Source organism: Artemia franciscana, chromosome 18 (genome assembly GCF_032884065.1).
Source record: "Artemia franciscana chromosome 18, ASM3288406v1, whole genome shotgun sequence".
Taxonomy (NCBI): Eukaryota; Metazoa; Arthropoda; class Branchiopoda; order Anostraca; family Artemiidae; genus Artemia; species Artemia franciscana.
Window position 1 is genome coordinate 13136803 of NC_088880.1, and position 26756 is coordinate 13163558.

The 26756-nt window shown below is 35.0% G+C and overlaps 1 long non-coding RNA gene across 1 annotated transcript; it reads right to left on the reverse strand.

Moving 5' to 3' along the window:
- Positions 1 to 286: 286 nt before the first annotated feature.
- Positions 287 to 25011, reverse strand: LOC136038639 (uncharacterized). The gene is made up of 4 exons (XR_010620259.1): positions 24931 to 25011; positions 18340 to 18507; positions 7077 to 7234; positions 287 to 398 (listed from the first exon to the last, which is right to left on the reverse strand). It is a non-coding gene; the product is annotated as an uncharacterized LOC136038639 (long non-coding RNA).
- Between the last annotated feature and the right edge of the window lie 1745 nt (positions 25012 to 26756).

The window sequence follows — 26756 nt, forward strand, 5'->3', positions numbered from 1 at the left end:
CTTTCACTTTTAGAGGTTGTTTCTTCCTTTTTTCAAAAATTAGGCAAATTTTCTCAAGCTTGTAAGCTTTTATATGTACAACTGAACTTGATCAAACTTATACATTCGAAACAAGCATAAAAATTCAATTTTTTTTATGTATCTATTGGTATCAAATTCCGCTTTTTAGAGTTTCAGTTACTACTGATCAAGAATTCTTCAACCAATTATATATATATATGTATATTTATACGAAAAAAAAAAATCAGAATAATGAACAATGAAAAGATGTAGTTACTCTTGTCATCTTCATTAGAATTTGATTTTGATTTTTTCCACGTTACTACGAGAAATCCTACCAAAAGTAAAAGACCAAATGGAACACACAATCCAACAGTAATGGAGGTGACGTTATTTTCCTAAAAACAAAACAAAATTTACCGCTTTAAAGAAAATCAATGCATTTGACACAAGCAACAAAAATGCATTTCAAAATTTTATGAGAATTTTGTTGTGAGAGCAGCACTTGGGTTTTGTCCCGTTTTTTTTTCCTATGCCGCCGATCTCGACTTATTCCTGGAAACTGGTAAGGGTCTAACCTTGGCGGTTTTTACGAGAATTGTGGATTGATGACTATGGCATTACATTTTGGAAAGCTCCGCAGAACTCTTGCCTGGGGAAAAAAAAGGATGGTTTTTGCTTGTCCACGAGCCAGAGACTTTGGTGTGCGAATTGAAGTGGAGCTATAGAAATCTCCACAATATTACCAGAATTATAATACCAATTGGAATAACAGACAATGCCAAAATAGTTCCGATGACATTATGTCCCTAAAACAAAATTAAATTTACCATTTTATAGAAAATCAATACATTTGACATATGCAACAAAAATGCATTTGAAAAATTTATGAAAATCTAATTTGAATTCGACACCATACTTTTAGAATGATTTTCCAAAACTGCAATAAAGATGGACTTTGTAATCAAAATAATCATCAAAATAGAGGACCACGTTGACTACCGTGCCGGGTATAGCAGGGGGTGAGGCTTGACTTCCTCTACACATTGAAAAACACGATGCTACATAAAAAGGTTCTTAATAGACATACAATGACTAGACATGATAATTGAACAATATTATAGCCGTCGCTGTAGATGCCAGAGTACGATGGAATAAATGTTTGTAGGTCTCCACAGTCTATCAGGGCACCCACCACGAAGGTGATTACCACTGCAATCCGTGGGTCTGTTCACTACAAGATAAGTTATTTTTTGTCTCGTTTCTATATTCAAGATGCCTTTTAATCAGTTTATTTTTAGCCCTAGCTTATTTTCAAGGATTCTCGTTATGGCTAGTCAGAGTCCTGAAGATCGTTAAAGATAGCAAAAGCCAAAAAAAACTTCATTGTTTCTGCTTCGGAAATCAAAAGAAAACAAGGCTCACTGTAAAAAGTTTGGTACAGTATAAAGTTAATAGAAAGGAAAAAAAACTGGAAAAGGATAGGGAAAAAACTAGAAAAGGAAAAGAAAAGAAAAACATCGCAAAAGCTGGGAAAAGAGTAATTTGTGTGTTTGAAGAAGCTAAAAACTCTCCCAACATTAAAAAACAAAGCAAGTCGTAAGCTGCGCTCAAAATCAGCAAGCCAGCAAGCTCGTCATCTCGGCTATTGAAGAAAATTGTTACTAGCCAGGCTGAGATCGCAAGAACACGAAAATTAATGACGAAAACTATTACTGAAAAGGTCTAAAAAAAAGTGTGGGGATAAACAACAGAAAAGTGGAGATTCTTTAAAGCAATCGTGGGAAAAGATAATTAACTAAATCTATGTCTCAGTGTCCCTTGAGTTTACACATAAGTTTTAAGCATATTACAGACAGGCAAAAGTTTGAAAGCAGAAATTCAAGGGTTGGAAAATCGCGAGGCCTAGATGGAAAGTAGAATAGACGATTTAGAGCAAGAAAAACTCCTATATAACCTAGTGTTCAACGGTGTGAAGCAGTTAGCGAGTGAAGATTTGAAAGTAACAACAACAAATATCACCATACCGAAAATGAGAGTCAACTGTTATCGCAAAATGACTTTTAGAATATTTACTGCTACCGTTTAAATAATTCCACTACACAAGGCCAAAGAGATTTTACACCGGTGACTGTGGAAATTGAGATACAGAAAATGGCAAAAAAAGTTATCAAGAGCAAAAGTAAACTTGCTAAATCAGGTATTTTCGTGTCTGAGGCCCTAACAAAACCCTGTCGTGACATCCTAAATAGGGCAAGGAATACTTTTATAGTGTGGAATGTCTGGCCTGATCCTGGACTAATTCTCGCAAAACTCTCAATAGACATCTTTGCTCATAGGATTCGGGCACTTGCGGATTGCTTTTAGCTGCTTATTCATATTTTGTTGCTTTGGTTTATTGTCTTTCAATGTTTTGGTCTCTTTTCATTTATTATTTTCATAATTACTTATCTGTTCCTAGATGCACCTTTTATTATTATTATTTTTTTTATTTGTATTATTTTATTCACATTTTGAGCTATGAAAGTGTTTATTAAATATAAATTGGAAAGTTGCCCATTTGATATCGATAGTTATTTAATTTCGGATTTGGCGAATGAAGAGTCTACAGTGTGTTATAGGCCATTGGAATTTAGTAAATATTGTGATTCCTCGTACTTTGAAAATATGCAAAATTCTGGTTTCATTGCGTATTCGGGGAGCTGCCGCCTTACTGCTTCGTATGATGAGATACTTGATTTTCTTTCAAAATGTCGGAATCTCCATGTTCTGGCCTTTTCTGAATTTTGTTTTTCAAGTCAGGAAAGTCCTCTCGTACCATAGACTTCTGGGCTGTTTGCCTATCATGAGAAGTAGAGCTTCAAGAAGACGCGGTGGAATCAGTTGATAGTAAATAATTCATTTAAATGGAAGCCAAGGGAGTATCTTGATGTCTGGAGAGAAGAAAAGATAGAAACATTTTCTATTGTAATTGAGATTGGTATGAGGCTTGGCGTGAGGAAATTTATTGTATCTTATAACCTCGAAGTAGCTTATAAACCTCAAAGTCGGTCGTATGAGGATTTCAAAGAAAGTTTCCAAAGTTTTATAATGATGGTTCAGAGGTCAGAGCAAGAGTTCTTATGCATGGGTTATTTAAATTTTGATCTTTTATCTCCAAGTGCTTTTAATTTAGATTTAAACAAATTTCTGGTTTCTACTGATCTTTTCTCCACAGGATCTTTGTCTTTTTTCCTAACCTCAGTGTCAGTGGACGAATTACTACAAGTTATAAATTAACTGAAGGATGGGTCGTCGGAGGATGGCTCGTAGATAAGTCTATTAAAATGAATAATACCAGATCTTACAGAATTTTTAGTTCATATTATCAACTTATTTTTTCAAGCGGGCTTCCCCCAACTTGCTTAAAGTCTGCACGGGTTTTAGCCCTGTGTAAGGGTGATTGAAAGACCCAACAAACTACAGGTCAATCTCGATCCTATATTCATTCTTAAAGTAATTGAACGATGTCGATACAATCGCATAATGAAGTAATTTGATAAGAGGGGATGTTTTAATGACCTTCAGTTTGCATTTAGGAGAGGTCACAGCACTGAACATGCAATTATGTCTCTCACACAGTTTAAGCACGACACTTTGGATAAAAATAAATTCTGGATAATACATTTATCGATATAAAAAAGGTGGTTGATACTATTTGTCATGCAATTTTACTTTGTAAACTGAATAACTATAGTATATGTGGACCTGTAAATTATCTGATTGAATCATATTTAAATGGTTGCAGTCAGGCTGCAGTGCAGTCAGGCTACTGATACGGCCTGCAAAGTATACGATACTGATTAAATGTTGCTTAAAAAGAATATTTTGGTAGCTTTTGAGCGGATAAAAACTGGGATTAATGCAAATAAATTATCTTCTAATGCGTCAAAAACCAAATACACGGTTTTCTCTCGTACTGGCCAGTCACTATCTGTACTTTGTTGACTTCCCATTGATGAATCTACTTATTTAGATCGTGTATCTACTATGAAATGTTTAGGTGTGCTAGTTGATCAGATTACAAGTTGGAAGGAACACATTGCTAAATTGTGGATGAAGTTGGGAAGGAATATTGCAGCGATTGAATTTTATCCTACCTTTTCATACAATGAGATTGGTATATTTTGCCTCAGTCATTTCTTATCTGAGTTATTTTCCCGTGTTTTTCCTGAATATATTTAAAACTAATATAAAACCAATTCGAAGACACCAAAATAAAGCACTGCGTATCCTAACAACTTTAATCCCCTTTTCAATATCTCTACCATCAAAGTCACCAATTAAAAGTATATATTCTTTCCTTAATATATTACCTGTGAAATTATTATTATCTTTTCATGGAATAATGTTTTTGTTAAGTATTTTGCCAAAATTCTACCGAATAATTTTTCAGCTATGAAAGCTTTTAACCAACCTGAGAATGATTATGAAACGAGAGGATGTTCTAAGTAGGTCGAGCCCCGAGCGTGCTTTAAGGATCGAGATTCTCACTCACACACTGCATAGCCAAACTTTGGAATGTACATGGATCGGGTTTTAATCTCAGTCTTTCTGTTGGTACACTGTGTAGATAGCCTAATTGGAAAGTTATATTTTTTTAGAATTTTTCTAGAACTAAAGACAGAAATAGAAGATTACCTTAGAAACCAGGAATCAGAGATGGGTATGAGAGAGAGTGGGACTCCATAAATGACTAAGCCAAATTTGGAAGGACCTAGGTATGGGGAGTGATAGTTTATATAAGATAAACATATCTTGAGATGCAAGCTTTGCATATATGCTGAAGATATCGTATTCTCTCCACCTTAGGGTGGGGAATTCTCCCCACCTTAGTCAGCAATACTTCTGTTCACAAGGACGAAGATCCTCACAATGTCAAGACTTTCAATCAATGGTAATCCTGTCCCAGCAGTAGAAAAGTATTGTTACCTTGGCGTGATTTTTGACACTGTACTCTTATGGCCTCGCCATGTGAATTATTTAATTAGAAACCTCAAGAGCAGAGCCAACTTTGTTAATGATATTTACTTATCCAGGAGAGGAGCTCTTTTCTCAGTTGCCACCCAGCTTGTGAGAGCAGCTGTAATAAGCAAGTTGGATTATAGCTGCCTCTTATAAAATGAGGCACCCGTCCAACTTTCTGAGAGAAGTGGATACAGTCCTAAATAGCATACTTAGGAAAATCTTGGATGCCAAAAGTTAGCCCCCCTACTTGAAATGTAAATTGAACTAAGAATGACAACACTAGAAACTAGATGTAGAAATTAGAAGGGTGATATTTTAAACTGAAGATGGTGATCCCAAGTGGCCTCATCTACAAAGAACCTAATGAAACATGTGACCAGATCCAATGATTCCCCCCTTAATCAAATCTGTAATGCTATTGAATAATGCAACAAATCTTGGAAACACCTGTGTGTAGTAATAGACCAGCAAGAAAATCATTCCTGCTTTAGAAAAGATACTGGAAAACCCAATAGCAGCCAAATATGAGATATGTTGGGATTTTGTTGGCATGCTGGGATTAGTGGAAACGAAGGCCCAGATAATATATAACTTTTATGTAACTTTATGAACTTTAAGGTAAGTCATTATGCATATATATATATATATATATATATATATATATATATATATATATATATATATATATATATATATATATATATATATATATATATATATATATATATATAAATTTAGTTTTGGTCTTCCTAATTCATTCTTTTGGTCGAGTTTCCTCGCTAGTTCACTTCACTATTTTTTTTTATTTTCTTTTGGTGACCTGTTATGGTAAGTTCTCTATTTAGCTGCTGGCTTTGGGTGATCCTTGGTAAGTCATACATTTCTTTCTTTTTATTCATTTATAAAAGTGTGATTTTAATACAGTAATATAGTATGTAATAAATTATTTTGTTTTTATTTATTATTGGTTACCCGATAATATGAGCTAGATTCTCAGCCAAGCATACCTTTTTTGTTGCCGTATGTAGTTTGTAAATAAAAAGAATCGAAACCAGTAACAATACGGACTAGGATCACGGATCTCTCTGCCACCCTTTTACCATTGACAGTGTGTTTGTCTTATCAAAGTATCAGTAGCTCCGTTTCTTTAAATAGTTCGCAAGTTCCAATTTCTAAGTAAAATATTTCAATTTCTATCTCCCAGATTGAATAGAATACCCCAAAAATAATTTCAATAAAGTATTTTAAAATCAAACATAGGCTATTGGATTTAGTTCATAGTTACTATTAAACGCTTCAACCAATGAACGAACTAACAAAACTAACAATTTGAAGCATTAATAGCTTCATTTTTTTAATATTAGCCAAGTTCCAATATAGAACACAAATACAAATTTTCAATTTCTTTCCTTAAAATACAAACCTACAAAAATGATTCGAATCAAAAAAAAAACTACTTGAATAAAATATTTTAAAAGCTACAGAATCAAGTCAAAAAGTCTCTATTACAAACTATAAAAAGGCTTAATATATAAATTACTCTATAAATATATATTCCAAAATATATACTCTATAAAAAGCTTAAATATAAGCCTTCCAGACTGATGAGAATCTACAAAACTAACCATAATAAAATCTTTTAAAAGCTAAGAAAAAAAATTTCTCTGGATTAATTTTAATATTTTCTATAAAATATTTTCATTAGTAAACGAATTAACACAAATGCTAGAATATTCTAGAAAATATTCAGTATCAGAAAAATTTTAGGAATCAGTACTCGGAAAATTCCAATGCTGGTCTAATTTGACAGTTAACGCTTCATTATGCTATCTTTTATGGAAAAGTAAAGTTTTACCTGTAATGGGTGTTTCAACAGAGCTATAGTTGCCAATTTCAGTTTTTGGTGACACGAATTATCGGAATAAAAATTGTAATGTAAAAACGCTCCAAACGACTGAACTTAAGCAGACAACTAGCATTAGAATACGACCGCATTCACAAAATAAAATTTTTAGCTTAACAAAAGTTATATCTTCCCAGTCCTTAGGAGAAATCGATAATAAACTTACTTCAGCTGGTTTGTCTTCTTTTTCTGAATCTAATTTTCCTAAATCTTCTTTTTCTCCTTCATCCTCCTCGTCGCCTTTCTTACGTTTCTCTTCTTCTTTCATCCTTTTTTTTCTTCGTCATCCTGTTTGTCTTTTGCTGCTGTTTTTTCATCATCAATCTACAAAATAGATATTCAACATTAACTTTATCCATAATTACCGTTAATTATCAAAAGAAAGAATAGTTTCTAATAGGTCTTCCCCGGCAAAGACAACATGAAACTCGAATCAACATACTCTTAAAAGACAAAAAATTAGGTTAATGCTGACAAAAGCACAAACATGTGTACCTTTATTCGGGTAGATTCGGAATAAGGCGAATTCACTGAAAAGGAAAAATAGAAACAGTATTCCTCGGCATTTTTTAGGAAAATAAAGCAGATCTGAAAAGAAATTGAAAAGCTATCAATGAACTGGTTAGCGGGCCTCGGAAAACTCAAGGCCCTCGAATCGAAATCGAAGGAGGGATTGTAAAGGATAGACAGGAGTTGTGTGACAAGTTTAATGGCTATTTTACTATTATTGGAACGAAGATTTAACTCCGCCTGTCATTGTCATGGATAATGCCACCCTGTCCCAAGCCAGGCTGAAGGAGGAGGGTTGGGCGTCAGGTTTGCTACCTGTCCCTGTAAAAAAGCCCCAGCAACAAAAACGTTGATAAATGCCTCAGATGAATTATCTTCCCCCTGACAATGAACCCAGAACGCCTCCGGGTACGATTATTGACTGCCAAACAACAACAAAAAATCGGCTTCTGGAACGTGAGAACTATGAATCAGGTATCAAAAACCGAGCAAGTTCTTTGAGAGATGAAGCAATATAATATTGACATCCTGGCCCTAAGCGAAATACGTTGGAAAGGTGTAGGCCAAGAAATGCTAGATCATGGACATATGTTGTTGTATGGCGGAGAGGACAACCATCATCGGGCAGGTGTAGGACTTATGATGTCCCCTGCAGCATACCGGACAATGCTCAAATGGACACCAATAAACGGAAGGATCTTGTTTGCACGATTAGCTACAACACACACTAAGCTTTCTGTCATTGTATGCTACGCTCTTACCAATGAGATGGATTATGATATCAAAGATAGCTTCTATGAAACCTTGCAAGCTGTCACCAAAAACATCCCCAAACATGATGTTCTATGTGTTGATTGTGATCTGAATGCCAAAGTAGGAGCCGATCGCAAGTAATGTCCGGAAGCCCTAAGACCGCATGGACTTGGCCAGATTAACGAAAATGGTGCATTACTAGCAGACTTCGCGCTAAGTAATGACCTTGTCGTTGGTGGAACACTCTTCGAGCATAAAAATATGCAAAAGTACATATGGTCATCTCCAGACGGTTCAACGCGAAACCAGATTGACCATTTCCTGATCACCAGAAGGTGGCGTACAAGCCTGTTAGACGTGCGTGGGTATAGAGGAGTAGACACCCAGTCGGAATACATGCTCATGATCGCCCAGATACAGATCAAACTACGTGCCAAAAGAAGACACAGCAATATCTGAAGAAACTGTACAACAAGGACAAGCTACAGGATCGAGAAATCCGCAGAGATTTCTGTATATTGTTATGGAACAAATTTGATGCCTCGGCTGTTGAGGCAAGAGACTCAGAAAGCGTTTAAGAAAAATAGGAGAAAATAAAAAGTGCATACACGACGATTGCCGAAGAAAAGCTAGGTTTCCGAAAGAAACCAAAGGAAAGGTAGATCTCTGACGCAACATGGAAACTGATTAACGAACAAAAGGCACTCAAGCAATCCATGCTCACAGCTACTACAAAGAGTTCAGAACCGGCAACAAAAGAACTATACAAAGAAAAAGATAAAGAGGTAAAAAAGAGTGCAAGAAAGGACAAGAGACAGTTCCTTGAAAAGAAAGCAGACTTAGCCGAAGAAGCTGCTAGGAAGGGTGACTCCAAGACTGTCTACCGATTGCCAAATGAGATGGTAGGAATACAAAGCAGCCGAATCACCCTTGTCAAGGACGAAAATGGATCAATTATATCTGATTCAGAAGCAATTGATCCAAAAAACCTCACGAATGCATGAATGGGAAGACGTCATCGCTGCAGCACCAATGCGAGACGAATGGAGAGGCTTTGTCGACGCCCTATGCGCCACCAATGGCTCTGGAGGAACTAAGGTCCAATGTAAGGTAAGAAACGAAGATACAAATGGAAACTAGAAGTTCCCTAGCCCATGTGAACGGCCAGTCGTTTGCTCGTGAGCAGGGTGGGCGAATCGAAATGGAATTTTGTCACAGTGATTCAGCTGAATTAACAAATATAATCAGCTCGATTGGATCGAACAGTGGTGGGCTGGATGGTGTTAACCTGAAGATTATTCGATCAATTCTAGTGCAAATTCTCCCTTTGCTAGTGAATTTAATAAATTATCAACGGAGAAGATGCCTAAGAAAATCCATTCCTTTGCCTAAGTTGTATAATCAGATGAATATACGCAGGCGTATTCAGGAGGAAGGATAGAGATTAGACCCCTATCTCCCATTAATTAGACTTAGTCTAAATAAGGGGACTCCGGGGATTTACCTCCTTTCTTTCTGGAAAAAAGTTCTGACGTCATGTTAAAGCTCCATTTTCCTAAACTGTTAGCTTCCAGTGTCATAAGATACAAAAACAAACGTTTCTGTAAATTACAGGTTTTAGTTCATTTTAAAGGCCGAAAGCTACCGGAGGACAAACAGCCTCCCTCTTGGTTTGTTTTTTGTTATGTGACCTTTTTCTAACCAATATAATATCAAATCAAACTATTGATACATCTGTTTTGTTGGGAAAATATATTTATTTCATAGTTTTTTCTTTTGGGGTCCTTATTGACCCTACATCCCCTGTTTCGTCTTATCCTGCATGGTTACTCGACCGTTTGAAGCGTGAAGGGAGAATTCAGCTGCTATAAAAACGTAAGAAATATATACTATAGGACATTCTAAACCATATATTCTGTCTATATTTGGAATATTGATAGGTTATTTAAAAAAAAAACGTTTTTTTCCTTGTTTTATTTGTTGAATTTTCTCTTTGGCAGCTCAATTTTATATTTGAGGGGATTTTTCTAGAGGACTTAAGACCAGGTACAGCCCAATCAAGTTTGTGAAAGATCAGATAAAAATCATTATTAGGACAAACTACTATATTTAGAACAAACAACTGCCTTAAAGAAATATTATGAAAACAATATATAATTTTTAGTTGTTTGTACGTCATCATATCAGTAGTTTCATCAGTCAAAACAAAAAATGACGGATCGTTCAAATCTGAAAAATTTAGGACTGAACATTTCAAACATTATCCATATTTTTTTTTATTTCTCAAGTGTGTATTATGAAGAGTTTATTAATATTCTGTAGATTAATTTCAGTACTACTAAGGTTACCTCTTATCAGAACTACAATCATTACCTTTTATGTATGTTACCTCTTAATCAGGCAAGTGTTTCTCAGGTTTTTCTGCTAAGTCTAGTATACTGGATCTCATAGTTTAAAGTTTACATCCATCTTATAACAAACTTTTGGAATATTACAAGTCAGCCAGCAGCTTTAACACGACAAGTTTCACGTGAATCTGTATATAAAGAACCAAAATACGAAGACGGAAAGATTATTTTCGTCCTAGATGGTGCTCTCCTTATGGATTAATCTTTTCTTTACAATTGTGCAGAGTGGACGGCCCAAAATTTTCTTTTCCTCCAGACGCAACCAATGGTGGCGAGAATTAACATTTCCAATGCTGGAAGTACGTGCTATTTAAGTATACTGTTCTAAATCAATATTACTAAGAATAATTGTAATATTTTTAACTGAAAGTCAGAAACAACATTAAAACTTCAAAGGAAACGTCAGTTATTACGTATCTGAGGGGACTACCTCCTCTTCAACGTTTCGCTCGTCAAACTGAAGTTCGTAAGCCCCTTAAATAAAAATGAAAATGAAATATCATATAACGTATTTTTTTCATCCAAGCAAAAACGGTTAGTTGTTTTTCATGAGGACGGTGATGAGTCGTGTGTGAATTTTTCATCAGCCACTGCGGGTTTAAATAGCGCTGAAGTGGTTGCTCATGATCAGGTTTAGCTTGCGGATGTTAAATTTGATTCACGTTCCGATCCGCTCGATAATGTCACTTAACATCATCTGAGGATGGCGCTTTTGTTGATTCTGTCTTCTTTTTTTGTCTGAAACAGCTGGCAAAGGCAGCCACCAGTGCCTAGGAAACCTTGTCGACAAACGGTTCTGGAACTGAATGGGTCCAATTGAATACCGCACAAGTCACCAACAAACATAATTTTACAAGAAATATGCCTTAACTGCAGACTTGTTCATTTTTGTTATGGAGAAAAGTAAGAGTCATATAATCGCTCAGATAGCAGCAGAAAGGGTGCTGCATGTTCAGAAAAATCAGCAAAAACTGGGATCAAATGTTGAAACTGTAAGATATTGCAGAAGGCAACAACTTGCTCTTCAGGGTGAAAACGATTCTGGTCCCATTTCAGTCAGAAATTCAGAACCGTCACAATGATGGCAATTTTCGAGCTCTATTGTGATTAACGGCTAGGTATGGTAACAAAAACCTAGTGAAGTATATTCTTTTTGCAGCAGCTACTGCCACGTACGTTTCACCCATTGATTCAGAATGGTCTGTTTGCCACTTTCGGAGAAATTTTTCAATGGTCTATCGTCGAAAAACTAAACACAAGTCCTTGCTTTTAGGTGCTTGCTGATGTGATGGTGGACATTTTGAATATGAAGTAGCTATGTGTTTGCGTACACTACACCTCCGCTGAAAGTCTCAGAGGTTTTTCTTGGTTTTGTCCCAGTTACTGATCTATCTGGACAAGGGCTTGCTTCGGCAATTTAGAATTTTTCGGAGAGCCTTGGGCTTGACCTATACAAGATGGTTGGCCAGGGGTATGAAGGCATGGTAGCAATGAGCTGCCTTTTAAGCATTACTCAGGCCGTTATACACCAAGAGCATCCAAATCTACCATGACCCATATTGTCTCTACCTTGTCATTTCATCTGTCTGCCATATTCCTGTGTTTAAATATTTTTCAGAGCCCTATAACGAATCTACAACTTCTACTGTGCTTCATCAGTCAGAGCCTAAAGTCTGAAGGAAAGGATCAACGAACTCTTTCTGGATTCACAAAAACAGAACCCGGCCGGATTCTGCAACGCAAGATGAGTCGAGCACCATGATTCTGTTATATGTTTTCTTAAGTTTTATCAGTCAATTCTACAGTCTCTTAAGGCTCTTGAAAAAAAGTACAACACAAAAACGTATGCGAAAGGATCACAAATGTAGGACATCATGAAGCAGGCAGAGCTTGTTATGAGTCTCCATATTGTAAAGGGACTTTTTTGCCCGACGTTGCCTTTGTCCAAGACTCTACGGTCAGTTGATTGTGAATTGGCTACCACATGTAGACACGTTAACACTGTTCTTTCTAAAACAATGACAATGCAACAAGATGCTTCTACTGCATTCACTCCTGTTTTGGACAAATCTAAGTCTTTTGCAACTACCTTATGGCTTGAGATGACTTGATTAAGAGCAAATAGTGGAAGGAACTCTCATCTTGATGATACTGATCTTCTCACTCAATATAGAGCCTTCTGTTTATTTCTTATCTAGGCCACTTCATATCAGACCTGATACGGTGCTTTCAATCCAACAGATTATTTTGTCTCATCTCAGCATTCACGTCCCTCCAAAGAATGTATCTGTTGATCCCAAAACAATGAAGTTTGAGTCTCTGCTTGAGTTGTAAGACGACATTATTCCGGAACTTGACTGCTTTAACAAGGAGGTTTGGCTTTAGCGCTGCAAATGGGATAAAGTTCCTATCATAGAGAGACCTTCTTTTGCTATATCTTCTTTTCACTTATGCAACTCAACCTTTATTCCAAACATTCCTTTTCTGTTGGCTGTCTTCACAACATTGCTTGTCAGTACCGCTACTCTAGAAATAAGCTTCTTTACACTTGGAAGATTAAAAACGGAAAAGAAGGGAAATTTATTCAAAGGCAAAAGAAGGTGGAATGGCTTTACCCTGCTCACCATCCATTGAGACATTGATATATGCCACTAAAAGGTCATAGACGTCTTTGCAGGGAAGAAAATCGTCGCTTAGATTTCATTCTGTAGGGACTTAGTTTACTTGAAAAAGCCTTTGGTAGGCTCTGTAAATATATTGTGTAAATAAATACTTATATACTCGGTTCGCTAATGCGGCAGAAAAAAAAATCTTAAAGATACAACAGGACGTGTAATGGACGAATGCTCCTTCACAAGGGTTGAACTGGTGGTCTCCACGGTTGACCATCTGAATAAGTCCAAAGGAATATTTTCTTGTAAACCCTCCTCCCCAGCCAAAAAAAAATAAAATCCTAGATACGGTCTGTCAGGAATGAAATTTTGCTAACCCCAGATGCACTCGTGAAACACCAAGCCTTTGTGTATATTTATATATATATATATATATATATATATATATATATATATATATATATATATATATATATATATACATATATATATATATATATATAAATTTAGTTATGGTCTTCCGAATTCATTCTTTTGGTCGAGTTTCCTCGCTGGTTCACTTCACTATTTTTTTTTTTTTCTTTTTGTGACCTGTTATGGTAAGTTCTCTATTTAGCTGCTGGCTTTGGATGATGCTTGGTAAGTCATACATTTCTTTCTTTTTATTCATTTATAAAAGTGCGATTTTAATACAGTAATATAGTATGTAATAAATTATTTTGTTTTTATTTATTATTGGTTACCCGATAATATGAGCTAGATTCTCAGCCAAGCATACCTTTTTTGTTGCCGTATGCAGTTTGTAAATAAAAAGAATCGAAACCAGTAACAATACGGACTAGGATCACGGATCTCTCTGCCACCCTTATTGACAGTGTGTTTGTCTTATCAAAGTATCAGTAGCTCCGTTTCTTTAAATAGTGCGCAAGTTCCAATTTCTAAGTAAAATATTTCAATTTCTATCTCCCAGATTGAATAGAATACCCCAAAAATAATTTCAATAAAGTATTTTAAAATCAAACATAGTCTATTGGATTTAGTTCATAGTTACTATTAAACACTTCAACTAATGAACGAACTAACAAAACTAATAATTTGAAGCATTAATAGCTTCATTTTTTTAATATTAGCCAAGTTCCAATATAGAACACAAATACAAATTTTCAATTTCTTTCCTTAAAATACAAACCTACAAAAATGATTCGAATAAAAAAAAAAACTACTTGAATAAAATATTTTAAAAGCTACAGAATCAAGTCAAAAAGCCTCTATTACAAACTATAAAAAGGCTTAATATATAAATTACTCTGTAAATATATACTCTAAAATATATACTCTATAAAAGGCCTAAATATAAGCCTTCCAGACTGATGAAAATCTACAAAAACTAACCAAAGATATTCTATTCTGCAATGGCTACCCAATCAACCTCATTAAAAATATAATAGATAGACGATTAAAAAAGATAAAACGGGAAAACAGGGAGCCCGTCCCCCTTGATTCGGTTACACTGGCAATTGAGAAAAAAACTGTCACTACATTACCATACGTCTCAAAACTCAGCGACAAACTTGGAAAAAAAAAATACATAATCTCTCTGTTTCTTTCAAAACTGAACAAAAAGTTGAGCACTTTTGCAACTCGGGAAATGATAAAACGGACCCTATACTAGGTATTGGTGTCTGCAGAGTCCCGTGTTCATGTGAAAAATTTTACATTGGAGGGATCCATCAACGACTAGGAGAACGATTGCAAGCACACAAAATTTCAATAGATAAGTCCCTGATATTGTAAAATAAAAATGACAACTTTGACTCAGCTTTGGCCCAGACTATATACAAAAATCCTGACCATTTAGTTCATTTTGAAGAGGCAACTTTAATATCTACCGTAAATGGCCTATTGCAATTTTTTAAAGAGGCAATTGAGATAAAAAAAAACACATAAATAGAAATTTAGCTATAAATAGAGACACGGGAGATATTTCTCTAAGCCCAATTTATAATAATTTAATATTAAAAGACTCTATGAATATTTTCGCCCAGTCTAATTTAAGACAATCTGTCCGCATATCTAATGAAAACCGAAATTGTAGACAGGCGAAATCTGTTGCAAGACAAATGATACTTATTCAATCTAATTGGTAATTTCTTTTTCATTGATTTCAAGTTGGTTTTTGTTGTTTGATTCAGAGTCTTTTTCCCTCTCGTGCAGTTCACTTAAGAAGGTTAGATTTTGCTGTTGTTTCTTCCTTGTTTCTTCTCTTTTCTCTTTTTTTGAGCACTGAAGACGACTTGGCGGAGGTCCTTGTCGAAATATTTGCTTATTTTTCATATTATGCTACTGGCTGATAAAATCCTCGTTTTTCACCTTTTTGTTTTTTCTCTTTTCATTTATTAATTTCTTTCTTTTTTGCATACGTCATGCGTAGCCAGTATGGTCTCAGAACGTATATATATATATATATATATATATATATATATATCTATATATATAAAAATAAGTTGTCTGTCTGTGGATGTGTGGATGGATGTGTGGATGGATGTGTCAGGTGACGTCACCTGAAAAAACTGGATTAGGTGACGTCAAAACTGAAAAAACTAAAAAAAGGCAAAAACTACAAAAAAAAACTAAAAACTAATAAAAAAAATAAAAAAGCTAAAAAACTAAAAAAACTATAAAGGTAAAAACCAATAAAAAACTAAAAAAAAAACTGAAAAAACTAAAAAAAGGCAAAAACTACAAAAAAAAACTAAAAACTAATAAAAAAAGTAAAAAAGCTAAAAAACTAAAAAAACTAAAAAAACTAAAAAAAGGTAAAAAAATAAAAAAAATAAAAAATAAAAAAAAACTAAAAAAAAGGAAAAAACTGAAAAATAAGCTAAAATAAAGGTAAAAACCAATAAAAAACTAAAAAAAAAAAAGGAAAAAACTAATAAATGACGACACTCAAAGAGAAAGCGACCAGGACAAAAGGAATGTTCGATTAGCAATCAACAAAGCACCGGGACACAGGGAGTATAAATGACGACCAGGACATAAGTAAAAAAAAAAAAACTATCTATATATATAAAAATAAGTTGTCTGTGGATCTGTGGATCGTGGATCAGGTGACGTCACCTGAAAAAACTGGATCAGGTGACGTCAAAACTGAAAAAACTAAAAAAAGGCAAAAACTACAAAAAAAACTAAAAACTAATAAAAAAAATAAAAAAGCTAAAAAACTAAAAAAACTAAAAAAAGGCAAAAACTACAAAAAAAACTAAAAACTAATAAAAAAGCTAAAAAACTAAAAAAACTAAAAAAAAGGCAAAAACTACAAAAAAACTAAAAACTAATAAAAAAAATAAAAAAGCTAAAAAACTAAAAAAACTAAAAAAAGGTAAAAAACTAAAAAATAAATAACGACCGGGACACAGGGACACAACTACAACGGGGACACCGGGGGAAACAGGGGGATATAAATGACGACCGGGACAAAAAAACTAAAAAGAAATAAAAACTAAAAACTAATAAAAAAAACTAAAAAATCTAAAAATCTAAATAAGCTAAAAAAGAAAAAAAAGGAAAAAAATAAAGGAGAAAAACAAAACTAAAAAACGAATGTATATACAGACCGGGACACCGGGATACAAATGATGACCGGGACCCGGGACACAGGGAATATAAATGACGACCGGGACACAGGGACACAACTACAACGGGGACGCCGGGGGGCACAGGGGGATATAAATGACGACCGGGACACCGGGACACAAGGAATATAAATGACGCCCGGGACACTCAAAGAGAAATCACAGACTGGGACACCGGGACACAAATGAAGACCGGGACACAGGGAATATAAATGACGACCGGGACACAGGGACACAACTACAACGGGGACACCGGGGGAAACAGGGGGATATAAATGACGACCGGGACAAAAAAACTAAAAAGAAATAAAAACTAAAAACTAATAAAAAAAACTAAAAAATCTAAAAATCTAAATAAGCTAAAAAAGAAAAAAAAGGAAAAAAATAAAGGAGAAAAACAAAACTAAAAAACGAATGTATATACAGACCGGGACACCGGGATACAAATGATGACCGGGACCCGGGACACAGGGAATATAAATGACGACCGGGACACAGGGACACAACTACAACGGGGACGCCGGGGGGCACAGGGGGATATAAATGACGACCGGGACACCGGGACACAAGGAATATAAATGACGCCCGGGACACTCAAAGAGAAATCACAGACTGGGACACCGGGACACAAATGAAGACCGGGACACAGGGAATATAAATGACGACCGGGACACAGGGACACAACTACAACGGGGACGCCGGGGGGCACAGGGGGATATAAATGACGACCGGGACACCGGGACACAAGGAATATAAATGACGCCCGGGACACTCAAAGAGAAATCACAGACTGGGACACCGGGACACAAATGAAGACCGGGACACAGGGAATATAAATGACGACCGGGACACAGGGACACAACTACAAAGGGGACGCCGGGGGGCACAGGGGGATATATAAATGACGACGGCGACACAGGGAATAGTCGATTAGCAATCACCATCAACAAAGCTCAAGGGCAATCATTAGAATCATGAAGTATAGATCTGAATACGGATTGTTTTCCCATGGACAATTATATGTTGCATTTTCAAGAGTCGGTAAACCTGACAATCTATTTATATATATATATATATATATATATATATATATATATATATATATATATATATATATATATATATATATATATATATATATATATATATATATATATATATATATATATATATCACAGGTGGGACATAGGGACACAACTACAATGGCACGTAACTAATATGGCGCGTAACGACTTACGCGCGCGGGGGGGCTTGGGGGTGCGCGAAGCGCCCCCACCAACTAGGTGTTGGGGTGGCGCGAAGCGCCACCTCAACAGCTAGTATATATATATATATATATATATATATATATATATATATATATATATATATATATATATATATATATATATATATATATATAAATGTATATATATATTTTCCGGCCTTACAGAGACCATCTGAAAATTTTGCTTCGTGATGGTATTATTGATATATAATATGTCACTATTGGCTCCCATTAGGTTACTTACCCTATCATCTTTTGGTTTGGAGGTCACTATTGACGTCTCGGCTTTATGAATCATCCTCATGAGTTTTAGTTCTAAATGAGCATTTTTGTATTTTAAACGATGAAGTTCATATTTATTAGATTCATTTTCTTTCCAAACCTCTCTCAGCTTGTCTCGTAGCTCTACAATCTGAAAAAAAAAAAAAAATCAGGATTCCCGATTGACATGTAGTAGTTAAAAGTTGGAAGCTCAATCAAAAGGTATCAAAGGCCCACTTTGACCACAAACTCTCAACTGCATAAAAAGAAAAAAGAATCACAATTAGGAAAAATACTAATAACACGATAATATAGGAAAAATAAGGAAATGATTATTAATGTCCAAAAAAGCGAATTTAAAAAATCAAAAGTGTAACGAACAATCACAAGGAAAAAAGCTTCTGGAAATCACTAATAAAGACAAGTATTTGATGGCATTCTTTTTACTAGACTATGCCCAAACTTCTGAATTTTGAGGAAGAATTAAGTTCAAATGACCATGCTTCTCGGGATCATTATTATAAAAACAAGAATTATTTAATTAGAAACCTCAAGAGCAGAGCCAACTTCGTTAATGATATTTACTTATCCAGGAGAGGAGCTCTTTTCTCTGTTGCCACCCAGCTTGTGAGAGCAGCTGTAATAAGCAAGTTGGATTATAGCTGCCTCTTATAATATGAGGCACCCGTCCAACTTTCTGAGAGAAGTGGATACAGTCCTAAATAGCATACTTAGGAAAATCTTGGATGCCAAAAGTTAGCCCCCCTACTTGAAATATATATTGAACTAAGAATGACAACACTAGATAAGTCATGCAAGCCATGCTCACAGCTACTGCAAAGAGTTCAGAACGGGCAACAAAAGAATTATACAAAGAAAAAGATAAAGAAGTAAAAAAGAGTGCAAGAAAGGACAAGAAACAGTTCCTTGAAAAGAAAGCAGCCTTAACCGAAGAAGCTACTAGGAAGGGTGACTCCAAGACTGTCTACCGATTGCCAAATGAGATGGTAGGAATACAAAGCAGCCGAATCACCCTTGTCAAGGACGAAAATGGATCAATTATATCTGATTCAGAAACAATTGATCCAAAAAACCTCACGAATGCCTGAATGGGAAGACGTCATCGCTGCAGCACCAATGCGACACGAATGGAGAGGCTTTGTCGACGCCCTATGCGCCACTGATGGCTCTGGAGGAACTAAGGTCTAATGTAAGGTAAGAAACGAAGATACAAATGGAAACTAGAAGTTCCCTAGCCCTTGTGAACGGCCAGTCGTTTGCTCGTGAGCAGGGTGGGCGAATCGAAATGGAATTTCGTCACAGTGATTCAGCTGAATTAACAAATATAATCAGCTCGATTGGATCGAACAGCGGTGGGCTGGATGGTGTTAACCTGAAGATTATTCGATCAATTCTAGTGTAAATTCTCCCTTTGTTAGTGAATTTAATAAATTATCAACGGAGAAGATGCCTAAAAAAAGTCTATTCCTTTGCCTAAGTTGTATGATCAGATGAATATACGCAGGCGTATTCAGGAGGAAGGATAGAAATTAGACCCCTATCTCCCATTAATTAGACTTAGTCTAAATAAGGGGACTCCGGGGATTTACCTCCTTTCTTTCTGGAAAAAAATTCTGACGTCATGCTAAAGCTCCATTTTCCTAAACTGTTAGCTTCCAGTGTCATAAGATACAAAAACAAACGTTTCTGTAAATTACAGGTTTTAGTTCATTTTACAGGCCGAAAGCTACCGTAAGACAAATAGCCTCCTTCTTGGTTTGTTTTTTGTTATGTGACCTTTTTCTAACCAATATAATATCAAATCAAACTATTGATACATCTGTTTTGTTGGGAAAATATATTTATTTCATAGTTTTTTCTTTTGGGGTCCTTATTGACCCTACATCCCCTGTTTCGTCTTATCCTGCATGGTTACTCGACCGTTTGAAGCGTGAAGGGAGAATTCAGCTGCTATAAAAACGTAAAAAATATATACTATAGGGCATTCTAAACCATATATTCTGTCTATATTTGGAATATTGCTAGGTTATTTTAAAAAAACTTTTTTTCCTTGTTTTATATGTTGAATTTTCTCTTTGGCAGCTCAATTTTATATTTGAGGGGATTTTTCTAGAGGACTTAAGACCAGGTACAGCCCAATCAAGTTTGTGAAAGATCAGATCAAAATCATTATTTGGACAAACTACAATATTTAGAACAAACAACTGCCTTAAAGAAATGTTATGAAAACAATATATAATTTTTAGTTGTTTGTACGTCATCATATCAGTAGTTTCATCAGTCAAAACAAAAAATGACGGATCGTTCAAATCTGAAAAATTTAGGACTGAACATTTCAAATATTATCCAATTTTTTTTTTATTTCTCAAGTGTGTATTATGAAAAGTTTATTAATATTCTGTAGATTAATTTCAGTACTACTAAGGTTACCTCTTATCAGAACTACAATCATTACCTTTTATGTATGTTACCTCTTAATCAGGCAAGTGTTTTTTAGGTTTTTCCGCTAATTCTAGTATACTGGATCTCATAGTTTAAAGTTTAAATCCATCTTATAACAAACATTTGGAATATTACAAGTCAGTCAGCAGCTTTAACACGACAAGTTTCACGTGAATCTGTATATAAAGATCCAAAATACGAAGACAGAAAGACTATTTTTGTCCTAGATGGTGCTCTCCTTATGGATTAATCTTTTCTTTACAATTGTGCAGAGTGGACGGCCCAAAATTTTCTTTTCCTCCAGACGCAACCAATGGTGGCGAGAATTAACATTTCCAATGCTGGAAGTACGTGCTATTTAAGTATACTGTTCTAAATCAATATTACTAAGAATAATTGTAATATTTTTAACTGAAAGTCAGAAACAACATTAAAACTTCAAAGGAAACGTCAGTTATTACGTATCTGAGGGGACTACCTCCTCTTCAATGTTTCGCTCGTCAAACTGAAGTTCGTAAGCCCCTTAAATAAAAATGAAAATGATATATCATGTAACGTATTTTTTTTCATCCAAGCAAAAACGGTCAGTTGTTTTTCATGAGGACGGTGATGAGTCGTGTGTGAATTTTTCATCAGCCACTGCGGGTTTAAATAGCGCTGAAGTGGTTGCTCATGATCAGGTTTAGCTTGGGGATGTTAAATTTGATTCACGTTCCAATCCGCTCGATAATGTCACTTAACATCATCTGAGGATGGCGCTTTTGTTGATTCTGTCTTCTTTTTTTGTCTGAAACAGCTGGCAAAGGCAGCCACCAGTGCCTAGGAAACCTTGTCGACAAACGGTTCTGGAACTGAATGGTTCCAATTGAATACCGCACAAGTCACCAACAAACATAATTTTACAAGAAATATGCCTTAACTGCAGACTTGTTCATTTTTGTTATGGAGAAAAGTAAGGGCCATATAATCGCTCAGATAGCAGCAGAAAGGGTGCTGCATGTTCAGAAAAATCAGCAAAAACTGGGATCAAATGTTGAAACTGTAAGATATTGCAGAAGGCAACAACTTGCTCTTCAGGGTGAAAACGATTCTGGTCCCATTTCAGTCAGAAATTCAGAACCGTCACAATGATGGCAATTTTCGAGCTCTATTGTGATTAACGGCTAGGTATGGTAACAAAAACCTAGTGAAGTATATTCTTTTTGCAGCAGCTACTACCACGTACGTTTCACCCATTGATTCAGAATGGTCTGTTTGCCACTTTCGGAGAAATTTTTCAATGGTCTATCTTCGAAAAACTAAACACAAGTCCTTGCTTTTAGGTGCTTGCTGATGTGATGGTGGACATTTTGAATATGAAGTAGCTATATGTTTGCGTACACTACACCTCCGCTGAAAGTCTCAGAGGTTTTTCTTGGTTTTGTCCCAGTTACTGATCTATCTGGACAAGGGCTTGCTTCGGCAATTTAGAATTTTTCGGAGAGCCTTGGGCTTGACCTATACAAGATGGTTGGCCAGGGGTATGAAGGCATGGTAGCAATGAGCTGCCTTTTAAGCATTACTCAGGCCGTTATACACCAAGAGCATCCAAATCTACCATGACCCATATTGTCTCTACCTTGTCATTTCATCTGTCTGCCATATTCCTGTGTTTAAATATTTTTCAGAGCCCTGTAACGAATCTACAACTTCTACTGTGCTTCATCAGTCAGAGCCTAAAGTCTGAAGGAAAAGATCAACGAACTCTTTCTGGATTCACAAAAACAGAACCCGGCCGGATTCTGCAACGCAAGATGAGTCGAGCACCATGATTCTGTTATATGTTTTCTTAAGTTTTATCAGTCAATTCTACAGTCTCTTAAGGCTCTTGAAAAAAAGTACAACACAAAAACGTCTGCGAAAGGATCACAAATGTAGGACATCATGAAGCAGGCAGAGCTTGTTATGAGTCTCCATATTGTAAAGGGACTTTTTTGCCCGACGTTGCCTTTGTGCAAGACTCTACAGTCAGTTGATTGTGAATTGGCTACCACATGTAGACACGTTAACACTGTTCTTTCTAGAACAATGACAATGCAACAAGATGCTTCTACTGCATTCACTCCTGTTTTGGACAAATCTAAGTCTTTTGCAACTACCTTATGGCTTGAGATGACTTGATTAAGAGCAAATAGTGGAAGGAACTCTCATCTTGATGATACTGATCTTCTCACTCAATATAGAGCCTTCTGTTTATTTCTTATCTAGGCCACTTCATATCAGACCTGATACGGTGCTTTCAATCCAACAGATTATTTTGTCTCATCTCAGCATTCACGTCCCTCCAAAGAATGTATCTGTTGATCCCAAAACAATGAAGTTTGAGTCTCTGCTTGAGTTGTAAGACGACATTATTCCGGAACTTGACTGCTTTAACAAGGAGGTTCGGCTCTAGCGCTGCAAATGGGATAAAGTTCCTATCATAGAGAGACCTTCTTTTGCTATATCTTCTTTTCACATATGCAACTCAACCTTTATTCCAAACATTCCTTTTCTGTTGGCTGTCTTCACAACATTGCTTGTCAGTACCGTTACTCTAGAAATAAGTTTATTTACACTTGGAAGATTAAAAACGGAAAAGAAGGGAAATTTATTCAGAGGCAAAAGAAGGTGGAATGGCTTTACCCTGCTCACCATCCATTGAGACATTGATATATGGCACTAAAAGGTCATAGACGTCTTTGCAGGGAAGAAAATCGTCGCTTAGATTTCATTCTGTAGGGACTTAGTTTACTTGAAAAAGCTTTTGGTAGGCTCTGTAAATATATTGTGGAAATAAATACTTTACATACTAATAACATACTTTGTTACGTATGTTACTAAGATACTAGTAACATACTTTACATACATACATAATAAATACTCGGTTCGCTAATGCGGCAGAAAAAAAAATCTTAAAGATGCAACAGGACGTGTAATGGACGAATGCTCCTTCACAAGGGTTGAACTGGTGGTCTCCACGGTTGACCATCTGAATAAGTCCAAAGGAATATTTTCTTGTAAACCCTCCTCCCCAGCCAAAAAAATAAAATCCTAGATACGGTCTGTCAGGAATGAAATTTTGCTAACCCCAGATGCACTCGTGAAACACCAAGCCTTTGTGTGTATTTATATATATATATATATATATATATATATATATATATATATATATATATATATGTATATATATAAATATAAATTTAGTTGTGGTCTTCCTAATTCATTCTTTTGGTCGAGTTTCCTCGCTGGTTCACTTCACTATTTTTTTTTTTTTTCTTTTTGTGACCTGTTATGGTAAGTTCTCTATTTAGCTGCTGGCTTTGGGTGATGCTTGGTAAGTCCTACATTTCTTTCTTTTTATTCATTTATAAAAGTGCGATTTTAATACAGTAATATAGTATGTAATAAATTATTTTGTCTTTGTTTTTTAGTATTTTGTATTTGAAAAAATCTTTTCTTGCAAAATATGTGTTTTATTCTTTTTTGGCCTTACAGATTTTTCTTTAGAAAAAATGTGACTAAATTTTAATTTATGTCCCTTATTTTGCGAACTCCTTACTCAGAAGGCAGTTGTTATTAGAAGTTACTGAATTTTTCTTGTCTTTAATTTTGTCTGATATCTAAATTGTTTATTTGAAAAGTACACAAATCGTCTTTTATTTATTTCTATTTTAGAAGAAAATATGTTTTACCGAGTCTTGATAATAAAACAAAACTAAGGATTAGTACTCAAACTTGAAACGAATTAAAATCTTTTGGTAGAGGAGGGGGATATTTCCTCCACAATACTAAACTCTCAACGTCACATTTCCTCACTTACCATGTACTTTGCAGAATTAGCTAGCATAACTTTTTCAAGTGCTAATGAAGGCAGTTTCAATTAAATTTCAAGAAATTAATTCTCCAAATCTCTAACGTCAAAAATATTTTGCAATACCAAAAATAAGTAAAAATGGTTGCTGGATAAGTTACCATGGGATACAAGAATGATAAGCAGTATTAAAAGCTTTCGGACTAAATTAAGCAAAAGACAATGAAAGTCGATAGATTACATGCAATACAACAACAACAACAAAAAAAAACTGTTTACGTTTTCGATTTTTGGGGGTAGCTGCTCTTCTTCTTCTTCGTCATTTATATATACTACGAGATTCCGGGAATACTTTTCTCCCTAGAAAAAAGAAGAAGGATTCAATTATAAAAGCATGAGAGCAATAAATTAAGAAATGCCACAGACAGTTGTAATTCGACAAATGGTATGTCAGATGTTATTTCACAAGTTATACAATAAATCCAAACTACCAAGAATTATGTTTCAAATATTTTTTTATATTTTAAAAATATTTTTGAAGCTGTAAAGAGTACTCGTATCATCCAAAAGGAACTGAAGCTCAAATCTAAAACCCGATGAATTTCACAGAAAATTCATAAAGTCATGTGAACCCTCTAAATTAAATTTTCTGGGTTGCTTCAGTCACTAAATTAAATAAAAAAGAATAAGTTTTATGAAATGAAAGTAAGGAGCGACATTAAAACTTAAAACGAACAGAAATTACTCCGTATATGAAAGGGAGTTTTCCTCCTCGACACCCCGCTCTTTACGCTAAAGTTTTTTATTGTTTTAAAAGTAGAGTTGCGAGAAAGAATCAAACTTTAGCGCAAGGAGCGGGGTGCCGAGGAGGAAAACTCCTTTTCATATACGGAGTAATTTCTGTTCGTTTTGAGTTTTAATGTCGCTCCTTACTTTCATTTCAAAAAACTTGTTTTTTTATTTAATTTATGAAAGTTTTTGAATTAATGCATGTCTGATTTTGGCTCTCCGTACATGAATTATTAAAATGAAATTTGCATATTAATTCTTGTTTTGGCTAAATGGCTTTCTCTTAGTTTTGATCAGACGATTTTGAGAAATAAGGGGTGGGGAAGGAGGCTTTGTTGCCCTCCAATTTTTCGGTTACTTAAAAAGGCAACTAGAACTTTTAATTTTTAACGAGCGTTTTTATTAGTAAAAAATATACGTAACTTAAGAATTAACTTACGTAACAAACTTTTATATTCTTATATTTTTGATTATATATATGATGGGGTTTGTCCCCTCGTTAATACCTCGCTCTTCACACTAAATCTTAAGTTTTGTCCCAATTCTTTACGAAAGACCCCTGAATCAGAAAGGCCGTAGAATAAATAGTTGATATTACTTTTTAGCTTTTTTAGTTTTTTTTCGTTTTTTCTTTTTAATTTTTTTTTAGTTTTTATCTTTTTTATTTTTTTTTATTTTTATTCTTAATTTTATTAGTTTTCTTTTTCTCTTCTATTTTTCAGTTTTTTCCTTTTTTTTTAGTTTTTTTTTAGTTTTTAGTTTTTTTAGTTTTTTACCTTTTTTTAGTTTTTTTAGTTTTTTTAGTTTTTTAGCCTTTTTATTTTTTTTATTAGTTTTTAGTTTTTTGATATTATATATATATGAGGGGGTTTGTCCCCTCGTTAATACCTCGCTCTTCACTCTAAATCTTAAGTTTTGTCCCAATTTCTTAAGAATGACCCCTGGATCAGAAAGGCCGTAGAATAAATAGTTGAAATTACTAAAAATAATTTAGCATAAAGAGCGAAGTATTTATCTCCTCCTAAATACCTCGCTCTTTATGCTTAAGTATTTTTAGAACCCCTCATATGCGTAATATTCTCTGTTCGTTTTAAGTTTTAATGCTTCTCCTTACTTTCAATTGAAAAAACTTTTTCATGTTTATATTTTCATTGTTTTTTTTAATAGTAATGCTAGAAAATCCTGCGCCCTTTTCATTGAATTTCTTTTCCCCCATGAAATAGTCCTCTAAGGAAATATCCTCCCATATAGCCCCTTCCCCTGAGCCCCATACCCAAACCCAAAAAAAAATTCCCCTGAAAACGTCGGTACACTTC